The sequence below is a fragment of the Athalia rosae genome, chromosome 3 (genome assembly GCF_917208135.1).
Source record: "Athalia rosae chromosome 3, iyAthRosa1.1, whole genome shotgun sequence".
Lineage (NCBI taxonomy): Eukaryota > Metazoa > Arthropoda > Insecta > Hymenoptera > Athaliidae > Athalia > Athalia rosae.
Window position 1 is genome coordinate 15,478,913 of NC_064028.1, and position 19,960 is coordinate 15,498,872.

Genomic DNA, 19,960 nt, shown 5'->3' on the forward strand with positions numbered 1-19,960 from the left:
ATGAAAGAATTAAGAATTATTCAGCTTTGTGGTGTGCAAGTTTCTTCAAACTTATATATACCCAAATTCTGTTGAATGGACATTTTTCTAGACTATGTTTCAGACCTTTTCGAAACTAGTAAAAAATCGGTCAAAGTCAGTCAAAAAATTTGAACATCCGTTAATCAAATTCTAGACAATCGCCGATTAATGATGATTGAATTTGTGAGTTCACGAACTACGGTACACTTAATTGATTACAAATACAGATATAATTGTAGTTCGGGACAGAAAACAGGCGATTCGTCGCACAAATATATCTACAAGTCTACTACGACGGCGACGTTGCGGGAGTCCCGGTCCGAGCTAACATTCCTCCTCTCTCCTACCTATATCACACGGTGTTTTTCCGTTGCAAGAGTTTTCGTTTATCGCGTTAACATCAGAAAAATGTAGGCCGTGTCATACAATAACGGGGGAGGGAAGAAGAAAAAAAGGAGAACTACGTACAAAATGGAATACAGAAGTGAAAAATCTTGTCACTCTTTTACTCTCAATTCAGCGACGTATAATGCTGCATGAGCACACGTAAAGAATTCTTTTCCGCTTCTTTTTTTTTTTGTCACCTACCTTTTCCCTTTTTTCGCACATAGGCAGAAAAATGTGCACCTTTATAATGAAACGTGAGTTGGAAACAAAAATAGGGCGTAATTATCCCCACTTTGGAAGAAAAGGAAAATACACATTTGAAAAATTCCAAACCGCATAACCTCGTCCTTTCCCGATTAAGTCGATAAGATAGAAAAAAAATCGCTTTATTATCAAAATCACATGTCATGTCGAGTGACGAGTGATTTTTTTTTCCATGTACCTACTACGTCGATATCAACCGACAGATTTTCGCCGATTGAATTGTTGTACGTACATAGGATGATGATATACGTGTGTATCGTACCTATATGTATGTATAGTATGTGCGTTACGTAATATGTATCGCGTACATAAAAATATATTGTATTTATTATATGAACGCGCGTTAATTCAGATTACGTTGCGCGCATGATGTTAATTATTTAACAAACAAACGTTGTGTGTGTCACATACGTAGGGGAGACCGGGGCAAGTTGGAGACGTTAAGCTTCAAGTGCGGTTTTTCAATCGATTGTAAGCGAATTTCAAAATCTGTTGGTATTTTTCAAAAGTATGAGATGTTAGCTATTAAAAAAAAAATTGACATTGAATTCGGTCATTCACAAACTACGTAATTTCCATTTTTCCGAAATTCTGCAAATTCGTCAACTTGCCCCGACCACGGGGCAAGATGGCGAACCTATCGGGGCAAATTGACGAATATTAGATTTTGGTTTAATGGGCCTAAAAAAATACTTTTTTCGTCAAAATATACTTCAGTTTATTCAAATCCATAGAAGATATGAAAATACAAATACGCATAGTTTATGTAGTTTAGCTTAGATATACATATACTGATAATTAACACTGGTCGCAAACGAACTGAGCTGCTCCTTCGACATTAGAACATGCCAACATTGAATGGTGAATAAATTTATTCATTTATTTATTTATCGAATTATTCAACGAGCTGCACAATCGTATGTAGCCTAAATATCGATTAACTAAACAACATGCAAAGATCTCGATAAGGACGATCCGTCAACTTGCCCCCACCATCTTGCCCCATTTGCCACTATTTGCAAAAAAAGAACCCCACAAAAAGTACATTGGTGAAAATTCGGAGATTCTATGATCTCTAGGATCTATATGCGTATAGAAATAAAGTATTAATTCACAAGTCCGATCTTGCTTATCTGTAGTTGCGTACAACTATTTTCTTGAGCTCCAGATATTACTTCGCACACGTCTGAAACCACAATGCCTCCGTAAAAAAGCCGGATGACCTTGCCACGCTAGCTATATCGCAAATATTATTGCGTAGAAGAGTGTTTAACACTTTTTGATAACTTACCCGGCGCTATCTGTCAAAATATTCTAAAAACAATCAATTCGTCATCTTGCCCCAGCCTCCAACTTGCCCCGGTTTCCCCTATGGGACGCACGTATGTGTATTTACTACATATGTACATAGCATGGGATTACAAAGCTCGTAATGCAAAAGCGAGTTGTAATAACCGAGTGAAGAAGAAGATATATATGTACATACCTACGTATGTGTGTGTATACTACGGTATATACATATGTAGTACATGTTCATGTGTGTAAATGACAGTCTGCAGCAGTCGGCGCCCGACTCAACTTTCAGCGCGAGGGGAGAAAATTAATTGAAATAAATAGAATGAATAAAATAATATAAATGAATAGAAGATCCGACGTGCGTATGTAATATACACGTATACTATACGTACTCGCACCGACCCTACGGTATATAATGCCAGCGTCATCGCGGCGAAAATTATTGAATGTAAAAGCGGAAAATCAGCATCGTTGAGAGGTTTTTCGCCCGGCCTTATATTGAAATTTTTGAAATTCAGTTTTTTCAATTATTAATTCTTCTTCCGCGTGTTGCGCGAGGCACACGAATCCGTCAACTAAATTGGGCTACGAATCAATCCCGTCGAGATATCTCAAATTTTCCGGTCCGAAAAGTAAAAAAATTAGCGATAACTTGGTCAATTTTCTATACAGATCGAATTGACTTCCAGATTCGGATTCCTGAGATCAAAATACACTTGAATACCGTAGAAAACTCTATCAAAAAACTTGTGGATTTTGGGAAAAATATTCTGAAAAAAGTGGCCCGTTTGTCGTCGAATGCCCCATATACATATATCCTCGTACACGTAACGGTCATCAAATTTTTGTTCTTCTTCGTTTCTTTTTTTTGTTTTTTTTCTCTCGTCTCGTCTGTAGGTACAGTATGCATACAGCTCCTTATAATTCATCTTCTCGAGTCATTTAATGCGATTCAAGCTTCTCTCATATACTTTCTGCATACGATATTATTTATAGTATATTATACGTAGAAAAGATTAAAATGGACCGCCGTACTTGTGGGTATATTTCAGTAACGTAGGTGAAATTAATACAAACTCCAGCATTCTGCCGCAGCTGATGCACATGTGTGTTCGTAACGTACACTTACACGTGGTGTATGGAAATACAACTGTTATACATACCTGTGTATATGTATACATTTCACACATGCATAGATACATACAGACATAATAAGAGCCTCCTTAGAGCACGGCTCGTCGTCGGCTAAATCCACTGGTGATGATGAATATAATTGGACGGCTTTGTTGACGAGGTAGAAACGACGGAGTCCACAAAGTCTGGTCGTCCGTCGCCCTCGGGGATCGCGTTCGTTCTGCCAACGACCGAGTCAAAGTTCATCGTAATTTTATTCCAAATCGTCAAATGAGTGCCACACATGTGTACCTATTGAAACAATATCATTGACATTATAGGTGCATTTAATTAATTACATATCGTGTACCCCGTGATAATTGGTGTGGTAAATAGGTGTATATATACGTATGTATGTGTACTTTGTTATCCGTTTCCTGTCGTACGTTTTCCGTTCACAATTCGAAGCATCGATATGCAACTTTTAGATTTCACTGCAATCTGTTGCGCTGCGGTCGAATCGCCGCACTTTTAACACTCGCTCAGCGGATGATATCGTTATTATTATTGTTATTTCATTTTTCGAATATTTCCTCGATTTGTTCTTTCTCCCTTCACCCAGTTCATATCTCGAAACTAACCGAGAGAGTGTCAAACTTTCGGCGTAATTCAATAATTTTATCTTTTTTTTTTTTACTTTTATCTCTTTCGCTGAAATTACTTTCCATGTAATTTAGGGTTTTGGTGTGAAAAAAAAATTATTCAAATTGCCAAAGTTTCGTACTTATAAGAGAAAAAGAGAGGGAGAGCGAGAGAAGAAGGGTCTTGTTTTTTAGTTTCCGTTTTCCTATACTACGGCACACAATAATAATCAGATTACAAGCAGGGCCGGGGATCGATCGGGTTGGTCTTTTTACTGCTCCTTTTTTCTGTTTGGGGTATTCGCGCCGCGGTTCCCGTAAAATCCAATCGGAGAGTGTTCGATCGGCGGCGAACGCCATCGAGTTTTCGGGTGTACGCGCATCAATCAACCTGCAGTGGGTTATGGTGTTATAAGGATTCGAGTAGCTCGCGACGACCTTTTCCACCCATTTCTCCCACCTCTTCAGCTGTTCATCTTCTTTAATATGACTCGATCGTGCCGCCGCTCCCAGATCTATAGTCGTGGAAGAACAAATGTTCGAACGCCGCAGAGTAGTACGGCACCTCTACATTATCTATATATAACAGGAAGTAAATAAAACAGGCTGCTGATAACGTAGGTGTAGCCGCGAGAGAAAAATATAGAGGAGAACCTCCCGCCGCGGAGTTCTCGATTTTACCGAGTGGGCGTGAATTAATCCTGAATTCTTTTCGTCGCGTGTCTCATTGCCGTTCTATTGTACGAAATCACGAATAACCGGAACCTCAGAGTCCATACCCACCTATTAGCTAATTGACAAATTTAAGGGCCGAGGTATACTCGATACGTCCGCCGCGGTCTTCTCGCGAAAATCATTCCATAGAATTAGGTAATAATTCAGTTTGACAACCGGATCTCGATCGACTCGTCGTTTCCTCACTTCGCCTTTTTCCCTTTTTCTTCTTTATTTTTGTGGGATACGCCCCGTAACTCGCGTCGCATAGCCCACCGAAAGATAAAAGAAAGTGTAAGTTACGCTCTATTGGCCCTCGACGTACGTACAATTAGGGCTATGTTCATAAGGTAATGATAACCGTTTAATAAATTAGAAATACGTGTGGCGCGTACGTGGGTACCCGTAATGTACTTGAAAATTTCGAACGTGTGTGTAGAGGTATCGAAGTTCTATTAATACAACATCGCCGAGTTCAAACGTGCCGTGAAGTATAAACGCCATATTATAGTTACGCGCGTCATGTGTCAGTGCCATGCGGGTCAACCGGAAGTGCAGCAGCCATTTTCATTCGACGTAGTTGATTGCAACGGTTCGAATATTACGATATTACTTTTGGGTATCGGATGTGGATTCATAATACAATATCTGCACCTTATAACGTATTCTCGTGATTCATCCGATTGTTCGATATGCACAATGAGTTTTTTTATTTTTTTATTGATTTTTTATTTTCCATTCAACGTTCCGAACGTTTGGCGATCCGTAATTTCTCATACAGATTTCAAGTCCCTCGCCTACAATCGACGGGGTTGATTGGAAAATAAAAGAAGCGCGAAAGTTCCAGCTGGATGTAAACGGATTTTGACAATTCAGACCATTTTTCCTGCAGCTTTTTTCCCTCCCCTTTAATCCATATCGAAGATATTATAAATTTTAAATGAAGTTTTAATTTCTTTTTTTTTTATGTTTAATATTCGAGGCATTTCTCTCGGCATTTTTCAATCCACTAATTGAGCGATGCGGAATTTTCCCTCATCTCAAGGCACCCTTTTTCATTGAGATATAGATCCGGGTTCTCAATGAACTTAGAAAAAATTATATATATATGTGAATTTTTTGAAACTGATGGTAAAGGGTTGAACGTATTCTTGAAAATTCCAGCTAACCCAAGCTCACGAGCACTCTATGATATTTGAAAAGAGACCGAAATCACCTGAGGAATCGTATCATAAAAAAGAAAAGCAGCGAAAGATATTCATTTCGTTTGCAAAAGCGGCGTGCGTTCTTTTAAATCCACTACTTGTTCTACATTACATATGTTTTCTTCTTCTATCCCCAAGTGGAAATGGTTTCCTGCTAGTCTACGGCTCCGGAATACCAACCCCACCAACCCCTCGAAGGTTCAAACTTTTCAACCCTCCAGCATTTTTACTTTAGAAAATATCTGTTTTCTTTTAATATATCATACGAACGCTATGGATCGTTATACATATTCATTGGAATCGATGTGTAGACATATGCATACATTCGTGAGTGCACGTAGTCCACGTTCATTCATATTTGAGTAAAAACTCCCAAATCGTGGGCAGAAAATGACCAGAAAAAGAAAAGAAACGAGAGGAAAAAAATAAAATCGATATCCTTCGCTGCAGCATTTTATTGTTCTATTTTTTTTTAAGGTTAATCTAAAAAGGTTCGGGTTCGGTTATCTACCTCCTAACTTTGTCTCATTCCCGCAAATTAAATCCGGTTTCCGCATACTCTGCAGAAACCTTCGTGCGTAATTTGTGAGACGAATCCATTCGGTAGACCCCATCGCGGTGGCGACCGCCGATCTCGATCGTACCCACCTATCTCTCTATGCGCTATTACTCGTAATTGGGGTACAAGGAGTGGAATTAACAGATTTGATGTCATTTCATAGAACGAATACGCTCGCCATGATTCATAGAATTCCAATACTGTGACGGCGGAGATTCAGTTTTAGGGGTAAAATTTAATCGGCTTCCGGTCCCCGGTTTCAAGGAGTACGTTATAAAATCAACGTCGTCTTTCTTTGAAATTTCCACCACGTATTACCATTGCTATACCAACGGTACTACGGACGTGGTGTGCTTTTTCCCCAAAATTAGCTACGTCCTAACTAATTCATTCGGGCAGTTGACGAGGAGTATCCTCAGGCAATGGAAACGAGGATCTGGAGGAGTCTTTGCGGGGGATGAAGGAAACTGCACGAAACGAACAAAGGCACACCGGCGGTAGCGACTATAAATTTCTATATATATGAATACACGTGGTAGTAAGTATTATACTCGATTGTTTCCAAGCCAAGGCAAGAACAAGGAACATTCATCAGCGGAACCGCGGCTCTTCGGAATTTCGTAAATGTACCCGTACCGATATAACGTGCCGGAGCATCGAACTAACAACCTCGAGCATTTGTGATTCCTTTCTTTTTTTTTTCTCGAAAAAACTTGTTTTTCAAATTAACAAAATTAATTACACACTTTTTTCTTCTAAGTAAATCGAGACGAGATGAAATCTGGTTTTATCCCATGGATGAAGGGTTTCTGCCGAATGGATTCGAAATATGAATATAAAGGGGACAAGAATTATTTGAAAGACGGACTACACCTTTGGGTCGGGCTAGGCCAGATACACATCTTGATTATCGTCCTTGAACTCTAGACGCCTTCGTCATCTGCTGCTGCGGCATATCTTCGTTTTCTTCTTGGTTCTTTTTTTTTTTTTTTCTCTGTAGTCTCTTCTCGCGATCTTATAATTCCTTCAACTTTTCCTCGACATTCTTCGACAAGCTTATTTCTGTTTCCTATACGCGCATGCGATGCGAAAACGTCAGGGACGTGCACATTCCCATGCAAATATGGTCAATTGATTTATCTCGAAGAAGATAATTTCTCTTTTTTCTTTAAAAAAAAAAACACTGCTTCATTCGTTGCACACTTGTGATATTTGTTTCCACGATAATTTCGATCGTCAGTTGTTGTAGTTTCGAAAAAAAACTGTGCAACGTGTCGTGAACCAGATATGGGAATCTAGGGTGTCTTCTTTTTTCTCTACCGTTTTTTTTTTTTTTTTTTTTCCGTTACCCACCTCAAAATCTGTGCTTTCTCCGGTATAGTTGTGAATCGTAGGTACAATAAAGTTGTTCGAAAGCTCGAGTTTCTCCTCCTCCCGCTGACGTCACTCTTTACGGATGATCGAGTGGGATCTTTTATTTTTTTTCTCAAAGACGAGATTGGTGCGCAACGTTCATCTTTTTATCATGTTTGCACGGCACAGCATAAAGCGAGCATCAGGTGGATCGTACGGGGGAACTTGAGCCGAAGAATTCTCGGGATAAAATAGCGGGACAATATTTTTCACCCCCCCACCCCGCAGCTTATCCTTTTTTTTCTCTCAATTCCTTACATCGCAGACGATGTATACGGTGTGTACCTAGTCATGGCAGAAATTGGGAAAGCTGTCTCCTCCCCTCTCTCTCTCTCTCTATATATCCTATTCGTTTCTTCGGCGGCGCGGGATTTTCTTCTCGGGATATTGCGGCGACTAGACGTTCAAACGATTACGGGAGCGTTGTGTTTCTATCAGGCGGGTATCATGTACACCGTGTACACGTGGAAGTGGAAGCGGATCGGAAGGGGGGCGAGGCTTTTATATTTTCTCGATACACTTTTATTTTTCCGTACGTACTGTATTTTTTTTTTTTTCTTTTTCATTGCTCTTGGCTCCGTGTACCCGTCGAAGAAATGAAATTCGTCGAGGCGTTCCCTGTGTATGGTACACCCTAAGGGCGAAGGACTACGACGACACGTACTTTTTCTGCATTCTAACCTCTACAGTGCACGTTCCCAATCGAGCGCAAACTTTCAGCTCGAAATTGCTTTCGATCGATCCGAACGAGATACTTACTCTCCGTATTGTCCGCGGGTGCTCGCAGGACGACGACGACGACGACGACGATTTCGAAAATGACGCCATTGCTGAAAATACACCCATCTCGGGTCTGGCACGCTCTCTTGTATTTCTATTTTTTTTTTTTATTTATTTTTTTTTTTTCGAGGGGCGATTTTGCTTTTCGTTTTTCGACCGACTTTCGCGGGATGTCCGTTTTTTTTTTTTTTGTTTTTTCGGAACTTTTGACCGATTTTTGACGTTCAGATAAAGTGCCCTCGGACATCGGTCGAAGAGTTATCGGGCATCTGTCTTAGATGTTTCCCGATTGTCAGATTTTCGCCTGTTTCTCATCTCCGGAATTCTCCTACCCGTCGATGATCTTTGTTCGCCGTTACTTTCTTGCGATAATTTAATCGATTCCGGCGAACAGTCCCCGCAGCGCACCGCCGCGATGTCCTTGAGATTAGCATATTTATGCGAAAAACTTTTTCTCGGTCTCATTCTTCTTTTTCTTCCATTTGTTCTTATTTTTCGTCCGATACTTCAGTTCTGAATACAAATGATGGAATTTACTCCATCGAGTGGGTGCCGCGGCCGCCGTTGCTGTCGTGGCAAGGATGAGTGGCGAAGTCGCGGTCAAATTTACCGGCTCGATAATTCTTCCGTTTTTTCGCTCGGAATATTTTATTTACGAAAGGCTTCCTTCGTCGATAAAATGTAACCGAAAATCGACGTCAATCTGCGACACCTAAGCGTGCAGGAATTCGCGTATCGCTCAATCTTCGCCGAACCTGACCGGCGTCGAGGTGGCTCTTGAAGTTGGCAAGTGAAATTTCTCGTTTCGTTGTTTCGTTGCAGTTTACGTTATCGGGGCGTTTTTTGGACGGTAGAAAAAGCGGACTACGCGGTATTCCAAAACAACCCCGAAGATCTTTAACGATTTCTCCCTCTCCTCCTCGTAAAATCAACATCCTCCGCAGCTACGAGTGCGGTGAAGTCGTCGTGACTCACGTATACCTATACCTATACCTACACCCTTTACGGACGGCCCTAAGATCTCCTATCTCCGTTCTACTTAGGATGTAAGCTAACAAAAGCGGACAAATATATATACACACTCACATATATTTCAAATCACAGAAATGGACTTCCGGTGGACCTCTTTGAGTGTGATGTGTTTCTAAAAAAATATCCGTACAAAGAATGGCTGAAAAGAAAATGTACAATTCTGTACTTCTGACGTGAAAAAAGCACCTCTCGCTTTGATCGCGGGATGCGAAAGAGAAGGAGGAAAAAATTACCGAATATATATGCTTCGATTATTTCATCCCCTCTATTGTATTCCGTACACGATATACGTATAAGGTACGTACATATATGGGATACGCGAGGGTTATTTATTTTGTTGGTATTCTTTCCCCGTTGGTTTTTATTTTATTTCTCTAAAAACACGGAGAAGAAACTCGACGCTGGTGTACGACGATGTGGATTTTTACTTCTCCTTCTTTTTTAATGTCTCATTTTATATTCCCGTGTAAGTTTTTGTGAGGTGAACATTTATAATGTAGGTACTCCATATAGCTACGGTATATCGGGTGGCTATAAAACTACGACGTCTAACACGACCAGCGGCGCACGTGACGTATAAAACGTATATTATACGGATGGGATTGTTATCGTGTTTTCTACGCCGAAAAACATCCTTTATTTACGAGCGAACGGTATTCGCGAGGGTGTGTGGGTACATATGTAATATGAGTGTACATATGTACTTCGGCGTACCATATACGTTCGTACATACCGCGAATCGCATTTCATCCGATACTGATTTTTCGTCGCCCTGCTACTCGATCGAATCTATTGGAACCCTGCGCCGAAATAAGGGCGGCGGAATTTAATTCCCGTATTAGCCATTTGCCTACCCCTGACCCCTCGAGCGTGCGACGTTTCCACTTTTTCACGCATCGATCACGTCGTTCGACTGAAATTTCCTCGTGTAATCTGTTTTTTATTTGTTTTTCCGAATCGGGCTTTGAATTTAAAGGAAAAAAAAGAAGAGAGAGAAAAAAAAAACAAAATGGGAAACGAAAATCCATCGGTTCAATTTTCCGTTTTTCTTCCGCTCCGTACATAACTCGTTCTTGGGGATACCGAGAGGACGTATATCGACGCGACATCGCGCCAATGGCCCATATAACTGCGACAAATGGATTCGACGCTACCTACCACCCCTATAAGGTATACCAGGTGTATTAATCTTAATTTTTCGATTTCGCGCTAGCCGGAAGATGACGTGAACCAAATAAAAGCGGAATTTCAGATACGCGTCGAATTTATTTTACTTCAAATTCCGAGCGACGTTTCGCTGAAACTAGGTAGATGTAATTGTTACCAAGTTCTCACCAAGAGTGTCTCCCGAGTCGGAGGCATACCTGTGTACGCGTAGCTGCAATTTGTAAAATAATGTCAGCCGCGAGCGGGGCGCACAATTATATAGTAAAATAAGGGGTGAAACCGTTGGTGGAAAATTTTCCACTCAGTTTTCCGCCCTTTTTACTGTCTGTAATTACAAATGTACATTCGTTGTACTTTACGCGTTGTATGTATATAACCTACGTATACGTCTACCTTATATATAAACCATTCGTCGCTAACTAAATTGTATAAATAATATACTTTGAACAAAAACTCATTAAATTATCGCGCTGCAGAAATTTAAATTAGGCTTGTCTGGAACAGCCGCCGTTCGCGATATTACTTCGTATCTACCACATTTAATTCCTTATCTGAAAAAAATAAAATTTTCGTACGAATTCGCGTACATGCGAATAATACGATTGTTACGAGGTAGGGTATAAAAGCGATAGGACCCTGCAAACTAACGCGCGATACGAGTCATCGTTAATTTCATCATAATTTTCACTCGGCCTGCATTACTATTTTTCGCCACTCTCTCTACGCACGGTACCTAATGTACATTTTATGTATATTTACGCGAACTCCGTACCCCATTGCGAGCGCGAAGGGTGCGGTGTTATAGGTGCACACATAAATATGCATGTACATTCACTTCCATGCTATACGACTCTCTGGCTGAGGAACTTCCGGTTATACTTTTAGTGGAGGTAGCCCCGAGCGCACGGAAATCAAATTTTAAAAGCTCGCGAGACACGCATGCGAAACTCGTTTAAATTTTCAACCGTTCTCTCTAGTTTTGTTATCACTACGTCCGTCGTCGTTGCTTTTTTTTTTTGTTTTTTTGTTTGTTTGTTTGTTTGTTTTTGTTTTTGGGAAACGCATAGGCACAGGTGTACAGAACTCTTAATGGAGAATATCTTACAATTAGCCGTGGAAAGAGAAAGGTAGATTTTTATTGGAAATTTTGACAACTGTAGGTCTTTGATGTAGTTTCACTACATGGTACATCATGTGTGTAGGTACATAATACATACACATATGTACGTTGTATAACATCTGCGTGCGAAAATGTTCCGCGCTTACCGAATGGCCGCTGGTAAATTCTTCTTTTTTCTTTCTGTCTCATTTAGCTCCCTTTTATTCTCAACGTTAATTCTATCCAATCAACTGGAAACAACGATCTTAATTATAATACATCTTCACTCTTGGCAAATGCTGCCCATTTAAGTGATAATCCCGAGTCCCTAGGCAACCGCGGTAAAAACTACGTACGTACGTACAATAGCGCTGGTAATACGAACTCTTGTAAGATTGGCAAAATAATATGAAGGAAAAATTTAACAAAAATAACGAATCGTTGAAAACTGATATCGCTGTAACACGAACCACCCGAAAAATGTATTTCTTGAACATTACAATTTTTTGATTGATTTTTTTTTCTCGCCGTTTCGAATAAATCAACGATAATTCGTTACGTTGTAGTTCTCGCGATCTCTGGCTCGATCCGTACAATGGTAGCGATTTAATTTTTAATTGGAAATTTTACATGAAAAAGAATTGCTCGTAATTTGTCGTACGCATATACAGGCGTGCAGGTGTGTGTGTGTGCGCGTATAGCTTTTGATTAAAACGGTTTAGAATAAAAAAATTTTTCGGGAAGCTGCAATCATCGTTTCTTTTTATTTGACACGCACGCTCGTAATATATAGACATGATATACATATATGTGTGTACGAATGCGTATACCGTGTATCATACACGGTGCGATACCTATCTAAATATTCATCGCTTTTTTTGGGACACGTCACGCGGCGAGTGCAGATCGCGGGAAAGGAGACGTGAGAATTAACGCCTCGCCCGAGGGATCTGGAACGGGGGTGAATATACACGTATGGGTCATTCGGTGCCAACGTTGCCAGAGGTCTCACCCCGACGATCCGTTCATTCGTTATATTCCCTCTTGTCGTGTTATCCTTTTTTCCCCCCGATTTTCCGTCAAGAAAAATTCGACGAAGAAATTTGAAGAAAATCTCATCACCGCGGCGAATCTGACAGATTGAGTGGCTGTTTCGAAAAATTGCTTTTTTTTCTGGGAATGTGAAACGAAGAATACATATCCTAGGTTCGGATTGACGTCGAACGCCCCGTATATATCGCATGTAAATATACGAGAGGTGGACGTTAGGGTTAGATGGGTCGTAACCCGTACATATCTCACAACTCCACCCATTTCATCCTCGGTAATACAGGCTGTAACATTTACACATACCGATTTTTATCAACTAATTTTTACTCTCGAGGCTCGTCCTCTTCTTCCTCACTTATTATATTTATACCACCCGTACCGTGGCGATGCTTTATACGTATTACATATACACCGTAAGCTCTTCCTCCCAGACGAGACAGAGGTGCGGCACCGCAGCGCTCGGCGCCACACCCTTGCCCCCAGTTTGCCCAAATACTTTGCTTTCCTTCTCCCATTATTTTTTCCGTTTCTCGAAACGCCTATCCGTTAAATCCAACGCGTTAACAGGCGCGATTTCCTCCATCTGCGGATTGATTTTTTTATTTTGAAAAATTTCGACTCGATCGAATCGATCCGGGCGAGAGGGAGAGGGGAAGAAAATTATTTCACCGAGATGAAAAATTTCGTTCGTCGTAATTTTATTAGATCGGAAATCGTGGGGGTTGACCGCGCGACGCTGAGAATGGACCGATAACTCCGATCGGTAAGTACCTCGTATATATCAAGCGGGTCGGGGAAACGGGAAAACAAAAACTTATTTGGGCAATGACCACCCCGCAGAGGGTACATCGCACGGACGCGTGGCTGCGTATAGGTGTATTTATAGGGTCGCTTTTTTCATATATTATATATATATATATATAAAGCGGCGATCGCGTTGCCCACAGCTAAGAGAAGCCCAGGGGTCAAACTCTATCGACCTACCGCTTTGTGCGATCTACGATAGCGGAAAAACATTGGCGAAAAAATGAAGGAAAATCAAAAGAAACGAAGGAACATCCTGCGAAGACGAAAGATGAAGGATGCAGTGGTGAAAGGAGAGTCACGTCTCTCTTCCATGTACCTAAATTTATTTATTTAGTTATTTATTTGAGATGCGCAGGTATTTATTTACCGAGTATCCCTGATTTTCTCATCTCCGGTTGTACGGGACGACCGATGAGAAAAGTTGGGTCTCGGTATTTCCGGTCGATTTATCGCATTATTTTCCATGTGTTGTACGTGCGTAGGTTATGTAACCGGAAGAGGCGATGCGCGACGGAAAATTTAATACGGTGTTTATTTTCCGTGTTATCGCGGTTTGGTACTTTCCGCGAGAACGTCTTCGCGTCTAAGATCGTGAGATAAGTGTCATGTGAAAGAAAAAAAAAAAAACTGTGCTGGACGAGCGTGAAAAATGGACACAACTCCGAACGGTGTGCGCTTCTTATTCGTGTTCACTTTTTATTTTGCGCTTTTCGTCGTCTCTCTTCCGCATTTCGAGAGACACCTCGATTCGAAGGAAGCGAAAAAGAGAAAGAAAATTACGCAGATTACCGGAGAGGGTCCGCCAGTGGCTTTAGGGACGTGCGTTCTAAACTGGCGAACGTGATTCTCTACCCTCTCCACCGCCTTCGGTGAGACCTGGGTAGAATTTAGATGTAGATCAGATGATGAGATTGTGCGGACGGAATCTAAATACTTATCTATTTTTCTATTTCTCTCGTACCTTACGCTTTCTTACTCGTCACGAAGTGGATCCCGCGCCCGTGTTTTCTCGTCGGTAAAAATCCGAAAACTTTTTAATCTCCCACAGTCTGCGGTGCACGTAAACGGCGCACTTAACATTTTCGTACCGATCTCGAGCGCGAGACTTGTTGGATGCAACTCGTGCGCCTGGATAGCGAGATCGCTCGCTGTATCTCGTACTCTATGTGACGGAATTTCTAACGTTGACTAACAATAACTTAAGCCGCGGATGACCCGACGACGCTCGACGTCGACTCGTCCCTAAAATAACGGAAATCCCGTTCATCGTACCACCGAAATACTCCGTGAAATAATACAAATTTACCGCCTTGAAAAAAAAGAAGAAGAAAAAAAAAAGCAAAAAAACTGTCGCACGAACCGCCTGTAATACCAAACCACGGATAACGATCAGTTTTCTCATTTTCGATTACCCGTATCGATGCATAGAAATTTTGTGCGTCCTATGGGGTTCGGTATATCGAGTCAGAGTGTAGGTCAGTTGTAGGTTGAACCGCGGAGGGAGAACGGCGGCCGGGCCACCGACTTCCGGCAGAGGCAGGAGCGGCGGCGACGCCGGTCCGACTCGTTCTTAGAATATTAATAATTCCGTGTCTTATTGTTCTTCTGCAAGTCCCGAGCGCGCGTTTATGCATGTTGAGGAAATCCTAAGAATTATATTTCACGCGCGTCAACGTGTACAAACGATGCGGTTGGGTTTCGACTCGTCTAGCTGTACACGTTACACGTGCACGTATACGCTGTGCGGATTGGAACGTACTTTGTTGACCGTATATGCATGTATGTGAGAAAAAATAATTACGTTGATAGTTAATAACATTTTTCTCACATCGAACTTACATTTTCACATCGACAACGATGAAGGTCTTCGTTATTCTACGTCTCATTTTATTTATATCCAATTCATTTGTCGTTCGGACTTCTTGCTTAGAGCCTTCGTCAAGTGGCCTAATTCTTTATAGATGGAATAAATTATTACGAGGAAAAGAGGGAGAGAAAAAGAGGTTGAACGAAAAACAATGAGAAAAGAGATACGGTGAGAGGAGAGAAAAAAATCCAAGAAACATTGAGAAATAATATGTAACCGCAATCGAGAATTCACTGCGGGCGATGATGGTCTTTTCTCTTTTTAATACCGATGATCGCTCGCGGTAATAAAAAGGAATTGACAAAAAAAAACAACGATGACCACCTGGTTGAAAGAAATCAATGCGTATATGGTGTGTAAATTTGTGATTATACCGTTGATCAAATAACGATCACCATATTTAAGTCGCGATCGCATAATATATCATGATTAGAATTGTTATTAGATTTTTTATACATGTCAATAACCTCGCGTGCAGGTAATTCATACGTATAAGGGGCATTACACGCCGAAACGAAGACTTTTCAACTTACAATTTTTGAATGAACTACACCTTCGGGTTTGAATTTTTTTTTCCCCCCCCAAAAAGGTGTTGGAAAATACGAAAATTATCGAAGACGAGAACCAAAGTGCAGCGGGTGCTCGATGAGCTTCCGTTCGCGATATTTTTTTTTTTTATTCAGCACGAGAGGGAATAATTTGAAATTTATTCTTCGAAGGGCGTATGCGGTAGTTACGGGCGTACAGTTTATTGGCCGAACGAAATCGAAGGTCCATTGTCGGACGTCGATTGAGGGGATTCAGAATTCAAGATTCAGGATTTAGGATTTCGGATTCTTCCTCAGGGACAAAGGGACCCTCCGGGATCAAGGAGTCAAGTGACATACCATTAGCCCTCATAATATACCGATGAGGATACCGAATCGATCTCGTTAAAAAGAGCACCCGATGCGAAACCTACCTCGCTCAAATTATCACGTGAAAGAGAAGGCACCCGAAAAAAGGAAAACGATCAAAAGACAAGGCTGCCTGGGGTTAAACTCCTCGTCCCTATCGCACAGATATACATCAATGATATACCACCTCGTAGATATACCTTGTACTTTTGTTAATTATCTTCGGCGCGTGATTTTTTCCAAGGTCAATTCATCTGCGAATAACCATATCGTCCGCACTATTGTAATAATAACGAATTAGACGAAATCAATTGTAAAATTCGCGGATTATTTTTTTTTACTTATTATAAATATTTCGATAAGAATAGTTTCGTTTCGGTCACGTTTACAGGATCAAGATTACGCTATATACATTGTTAATGGACGGCGTGGATACATATGTATAATTACGTCGGTATATAGATGCTGTTGCGCGGCCTTGCACCATGATTTTCTAATCTTTCGGCTCGTGTCTTTAACACGCGATGGTTTTGTTGTAGTATTTAATCCGGTCTTTGTCCGAGTGGGTTGATTAAACTACTTGAAACTTTCGTGCGAATTGCCCTTCGACACGAACGCTACGTACACTCGCCGCTTCGACGTTCGCCATATTTCGTACGTCCGTAATTATTTTTACGCGAATTAGAAAAAAAAAAAAAAAGAAATTAAAAATCAAAAGTAATCTCGGCGATCCCGTTCCAGTCGATTGTATCGTTGTAGGAACGAAAAAGGGGATGATGAATTTTTTGTCAAGAGTTGCTGAAATTTGAAATTTTTTGTTACAATCTTCGAACTTTCTTAACTCAGAAAATGGATTTTTTTCTTCGGTAATATATCTCCAAGTTTGTCAACAGCCTCGATTAAGTTCTGGGGATGTATTCGCCGTTTCCCGTTTACCAAACTTTCCCATTTTCTAGGTGACGGAGGGACTTAGTTCTCAACGGCGACGCGGGGGGTGGCGTTGAGCCGTTGAGTTGTAGAAACAGTTGAGGCGTACAAGTACGAGATGGGGCGAAAAGCATGCGAGAAAGTCAGAAAGCTGCCAACTATTAATATCTCCGCGCGCAAGTTTCTTCTCCTCGCCGCGCTATTCTTCGTCAACAACGTTTAGGTTGTACTATCGAACAATGCCTCGAGTTTATCCTCGTCAAATTCAACCCCAACTTCTCATTCCATCCCCCCCCCCCTTCGTGCGACAGAAGTGTACAAACAAAGCTATAAAAATCCCCGCGGAAACGTGCAGGCGTGTGCGGTGTTCGATTTCCGGGTTTTTCCTTTTCTTGTTTTTTTTTTTTCTTCGTTTTGTTTTTTTTTTTTTTGCCAGCGACGCACTCAAAGCAGAGTCAACTTTTCCCTCTTTTCGTAAAAGAAAAGAGAAGTTAACGAGAGCAAAATTAACTCTTTGAAAAATTATGTGTGTATTTTTTTTTTATTATTTTCTTTTTCTCTCAGCTTCTAACGTCAAAGAAAGTCATTCTCTCTCTGCAGATGTGGTGATTGTTGAGTCCACTTTTCGAGATTCATTATAGAAGAGAAAAAGTTGAAAAAAAAAAAAAGTAAAAGACCTCGGAGCTTTTATGCTCCAGATAAATAGCTTTTCTTCGTAAGACTGAATGTGAAATATACAATTATACAACGTATCGACATTACGTCGAGATGTACAGAGGTGAACTATAATAATTGCGGAAATTACGTCGACGCACAATTCGAGCGTTGTTCGACGACAGATAATTTCGACTAATTGCAAGCTTACGGAATCGATAAATTTTCAATAAACATTCGTCTGGGTGATTCTCAATGTAGTTTTGCTCGAACGCCTTTGTTCTTTTTTTCTTACGGAGCCTGTGCGTTATCACCATACGATTATGGTGCGGTAATAATCGATCATCGTTTCATCGTACACATTTACGAATTGTATTACAATTAGTCGTCACAGGTGCAGCGCCTTATGGCGTACCGCGTTGCACTCGTAGCGTCGTCGCGGGGAAGGGAATTCGAAAGAGAGGGAGAACAACGCGTGGAAAAAAAGAGGAAGAAGAAGAAGGAGAGCGAAAAAGTGATGAAAATAAAGCAAAACGAATGAAATAAAAGATACGGTGACCATTTACGGCGATCAATGCCTCGATCTCTCGATCCCAGGAATTATTTTATTCCCGGTAGCCCCGAGAAGCTCGACGGCACGCATACGAGCGCGAAGTGCAGCCGATGCGATACGAGTATAGCTCGCTTTATTCGCGGTCATTACGCGCCTTTATACGGAGTTCGCTGGCTGTAGGACAGAAACGAGAATGATCTAGAGTCGAAGTACCTCCCGAGCGTATCTTCGGGTAGTACGGAATCTCGATCGGATACCGACTTTATACGTATACGGTCTACGTGCGTATACGTCATTTATTTCACTCCGACATCTCCGGATCCGCTCTGTAATACCGCAGCAGCTGTTCGCCGTTCCGTCCTATCGAACTCGAGCGAACGTTTCGTTGTAAGGGAAGATGAATTTTACCGTAAAAATTAAGGGAGGAAAAAAATTATTGGCTTCCACAAAAAAGTAGGGACGAGAAATTTTCTCTTTGAGTTTTATCACGTTTGTCTTAGACAACCGATCGTTCACCGTATTGAATATATACTTTGAAAATACGGCTGATAAACAATCGCGGGATTTGTAGAAAATTTAATTTTTATCAAAAATATCACCGCTATGCCCGAGCACCGCGGTACGAGCGGAGGGCGACAGCCCCGCGTGGGAGTTATTTTTGGCGGTTTGCATTCCTCTAGCGTCTCGGCATAGCTCATGTCCCGTTTCTCGCTTCTCGTTTCTCGTTTCTCGTTTCTCAGTTTTCTTCTCCTCTTTCGCCCCTGCGAGCTTTTGCTCCTTCGGAACATCGGCTCAGGGATATTCAGAGAGGGGGCGAAGAAGTTAACCGCGGATCGCATCGACGGAAAAAAAAACTCGAACGAAAACACCTGTCACTTTCAGGCTTAATGATCGTTCGAAACGGGCTCTAGAGCACCCGGATATTTTTCTGCACCCCCCCACCCCCCCCCCCTTCCTTTTTTTCTGTCCGGACGTCTGATGACCTACTATCGCTCGCTATCAGCTGATATTACATCACACATGTGGTTTTATCCTTCTCGCGATCGTGAGCGATTCAAAAACTCTCGGATTTCGAAAATTCGCGGATTCCCCACCCTATGATTTTTGACACTCGGAAGAAAGTTATCGGATCTTCCTTTTTTTTTTTTTTTTTTTTTTTTTTCACTGCAGCACCGATTCGACATTCCGAATTTATCTCGTTCATTCGATGTGCAGGTTCGCGCACGCACATTTTTTCGTCCTTTTTTCGCGATCGTTATTTTTCTCTCTCCCTTCTCGTTCATTTTTTTTCGCGTAGGTAGATAACCACCTTTTTCGCACGTGTGTATCGCGAGTGGCTCCTACAGTCGAAGTCGCGTTTACGTCGCACCGCTAAGGAGAGTACGTACGTACAATTTTACGTGCATTCACGGTGTCCTATATACGTACACATGTGTGTATATGTTAAACCGCGGCTCCGACGACTCCGCGACGAAGTACCTACTAACGTATCAAAGCAAAACCTCCAACTTTGCC

At 41.4% G+C, this 19,960-nt stretch overlaps 1 protein-coding gene and 1 long non-coding RNA gene across 3 annotated transcripts in view; one reads left to right on the top strand and one right to left on the bottom strand.

Annotated features, from left to right (window-relative positions):
- LOC105691801 (matrix metalloproteinase-2-like) overlaps positions 1–19,960 on the top strand; it is a 124,586-nt gene that overhangs the window by 16,574 nt on the left and 88,052 nt on the right. The gene's annotated exons all lie outside the window — the stretch shown is intronic.
- LOC125500396 overlaps positions 1–19,960 on the bottom strand; it is a 41,878-nt gene that overhangs the window by 1,366 nt on the left and 20,552 nt on the right. For both annotated transcript variants that reach the window (XR_007277770.1, XR_007277769.1), the window contains exon 2: positions 3,173–3,393. This is a non-coding gene — a long non-coding RNA (uncharacterized LOC125500396). The remainder of the gene's footprint in view (positions 1–3,172; positions 3,394–19,960) is intronic.